The sequence below is a fragment of the Camelus ferus genome, chromosome X (genome assembly GCF_009834535.1).
Source record: "Camelus ferus isolate YT-003-E chromosome X, BCGSAC_Cfer_1.0, whole genome shotgun sequence".
NCBI classification, from domain to species: Eukaryota; Metazoa; Chordata; class Mammalia; order Artiodactyla; family Camelidae; genus Camelus; species Camelus ferus.
In genome coordinates this window covers 59,492,605-59,495,922 of record NC_045732.1, presented here as the reverse complement: position 1 = coordinate 59,495,922, position 3,318 = coordinate 59,492,605, and the positions used below count along the sequence as shown (strand labels likewise).

The following is a 3,318-nucleotide window of genomic DNA, read 5'->3' as shown; positions in this document are numbered from 1 at the left end:
AAAGTTACACTATCTTGAGAAAGCTTATTAAAAGTATCCTCGTGAGTTTTCAGACATTCTTTGGCAAACAAGAGTTAACGCAGTACCAGTTTCTTAAGTACTAGTAATAAAGGAAGCTTTGGGAATATTTGAGAGAAGTAAACTATGATTTAGTTTACAATGTTGAAGGGTTTTTTTTTTTCTTTTTACTTGTCAACATATTTGTGTTTAATAGAAAAGTTACAAGAGTCTTCTGATAAAAATTGTTGCCGGCATTGGTGCCTACCCTAGCTTCTGCTTTTCAATAGCCTAGGGGCATTTCCAAATTGTTGTTTGTGTAAAGTGCCTTTAGATGTATCACATCAAATTTTGGAAAATGCCTTAAAACAAAAATATGGGGAAATAGTGGAAAATGGCACAAGCTTCACTGTTCTCCCAAGGTATAAATGACACTGCTAATAAACACGGGTGGTTCATTTTTACACTAACCTTCCCATTGCTCCCTGTCTTCTCTGTTGCCCTTGATCATGTTTGTGTTTAGCCTGTTTGTGTTTAACTTGCCCAAGGTCTCTTGGTACTTTTTGCAGAAAATCATTCAGCCCTCTTGATTCCTCAGATAGTAAGTACTCTTTCCACTGCCCCATCCTGATTCTCTCTACTCTCTGTTCATAAATGATATGTCAGAGAGGATTTCTTTACCATTTGTTAACTCTCTAAGTAACTCTCTAAGAGCTGGACTTTAGGTGATTTGAGGCAGATTACTTTCTCTCCCTCCATGTTCAATCATGAAAAAGATGAAAAGACGTGGTTTTGTGTAAACTAAAATTAGCTGTGATTTGTAGATTTATATATCACAAAGCATATAATCACCCTTGCCTCTAATCTACATTGTTTAGTCCAAGCCATCTCTCAATTAGACTGTTACGAGTTAGAATAATAAGAGTTTAAAGTGAAAAGGGATTTTCCTGGCTTGAGTTCACATTTCAACACTCTCTTCCCCTAATAGATTCTTAACAGTACTTGTAAAATTGCCTTTTTTGCCCACATGGGCTTATGCCTAGAATCAGTAATTCAGCATCTTGGAAATATTCTCTTTGTCCAGTCATAAACTTTAACCATGGAAGTATTCAGATTTCTCCCATATTTCTTTCTAAGTTGTGAGAGAGAGCAGAGAGTTAAAAAAGAACACAAATTAAGACAGAGATCAAAAGGGATGTTTTAGAGTAATCTGTGCCAGGTGACAATTAGGGAAACAGACTTGATTTTTAAAAAAATTTTTGGAAGGGATAATTGGGTTTATTTATTTATTTATTTTGTAGGCTAGGTACCAGGGATTGAACCCAGGACCTCGTGCATGCTAAGCATGCACTCTACCACTTGAGCAATACCCTCACCCCCAGACTTAAATTTGCCACAAAAATAACTAAATTGTACTATGCTTTCCATTTATCTCCAGCATTGGCTATTTCCTTAAGGAGTTCCAAAACATTTTAGATCAGAAAATAACTTTTGCCCCTATCTAATATAATACTGTTTCTGCATAAATTAATTACTAAACCCAGAGTCAGGTAGAATTGGATTTGAGTTCCAGACCCTCCAATGCTGGTTTTGTGAGCTAGTATGAATCATTGCGCCTCTTAAAGCATGCATTTCCTAAACTTTAAGCATGCACGAAGAGAAAGTATCCACTGTTAACAGTGATTGTGGTGATTATATGAGATAATCTATGTGAGAATGCTTTTCTAAACTGTAAAACGCTATCAAATGTAAACTGTTTAATTCAACATGCTCTGGACACTGCTTATCTCTCCAAGCATATCCTGTTATTCTTTTCCTTGATATTTTTTCTCCATTTCCACCTGCTTTCCTTCTGTTCCTTAAATGCACTAAGCTCATTTCTGTCCCAGGGCTTTTGCACAAACTGTTTTCTCTTTCTGATATGTTCTTTTCTCTGATCTTTGTATAGCTGGATCATCCTTAGTAATAGATGTCAACTTGATCAAAAATACAGTCAACAATACTGTATTATAAACATCAAAGTTGCTAAGACACTAGATTTTAATTGTTCCCACCACACAAAAACAAATGATAATTATGCAGTGAAGGTATTAGCTAACACTATAATAGTAATCATATTGCAATATATAAATGTATCAAGTGAACACATGGTACACCTTAAACTTACATGGTGTTTTATGTCAATTATATTTCAATAAAAAAAAAAGGCAACAGAGCTTTTGGGTGCTGTGTAGCCTGGATTTAAAGCTCTGCTGTAGTTGAGGTCTATCCTGATGGGGCTTTTTCTGTAGACCTACATCGTTGAAAATGCCTCATAGAGAAACTGTGCGGTTTCCTTTACTCTCAGAACTACATGTTAGATTTGTGGGAAAGAACTGCAAGACAGCTGCTAAATAAACTATGAGAAACCTAACCTAACTTTTTAATCATAGATATTGGCATATCCCAATGATCAGTGCTGTTCTAGGGTGTGATAAGCTTAGGAGTATATATGATTTGGACTTAATGCATGTTTAGAGGGTGTCTAAAATTCAGAACCAGGCAGATCTATCTTCTTTGACCCCAAATATAGTCCTAAAGTAAATTGCTTGAGGAAATTGGATCCCAAAGATTACAGGTGAGGAGTTTTTGAAGCGTGTCCATGTTCCTTTGGAGATCAGAGAAGCCCAACTAAAAGAATTGTGAACTGACTGACATGACAACTGTTGATTGAGCAAAAATTCTTTTTGAAAGGGCTATCTTGAAGATTACGACTCAAACATTGGAGAAACTAAGGTGATGGGCAGTGGAAGGAAGGAATCAGAACATGTGAAATTCTTTAAAAATTTATTGACTTAAATAATTTTACTTATGTCACACAATAAAAAAAAGCCTTTTACACTTTTTGTAGAAAAAGAAAAAAAAAAAAAAAAAGAAAACCTCTGCTGTAATTCTCACTTAGCTTTATGACATTTCAGTTTCTTCACCTATACAATTTCTGCAATAGTATGTACCATATACAATTGTTTGGGGGGTTTACATTTGTTAATATTAGAATACATAAAAGCTGTAATATAAATGGTTGCCATTTTTTTAATATCACTTCCTGAGAGAGGCCTTCCCTGACCACCCAATCTAGAGTAGCTACCCATTCAGGCCATTAGCACACATTTTAGTTCTCCACATAGTACCTATTATTCACTAATATATTTTGTATACCTGTCGATTTATTAATTTTTTCTGTCTGTTGTTCCTTTCTCCCCACTAGAATCTAAGCTCCATGAAGCTATGGACAATGTATCTCTTGCTGGGTACCGTAACTCCAGTGCTCCCAAATTACCT

The 3,318-nt window shown here is 35.4% G+C and overlaps 1 non-coding gene across 1 annotated transcript; it reads left to right on the top strand.

Annotated features, from left to right (window-relative positions):
- The first annotated feature begins 2,254 nt into the window (after positions 1–2,254).
- Positions 2,255–2,385, top strand: LOC116662304. Its single transcript, XR_004318344.1, has one exon. It is a non-coding gene; the product is annotated as a small nucleolar RNA SNORA18 (small nucleolar RNA).
- The last annotated feature ends 933 nt before the right edge of the window (positions 2,386–3,318 follow it).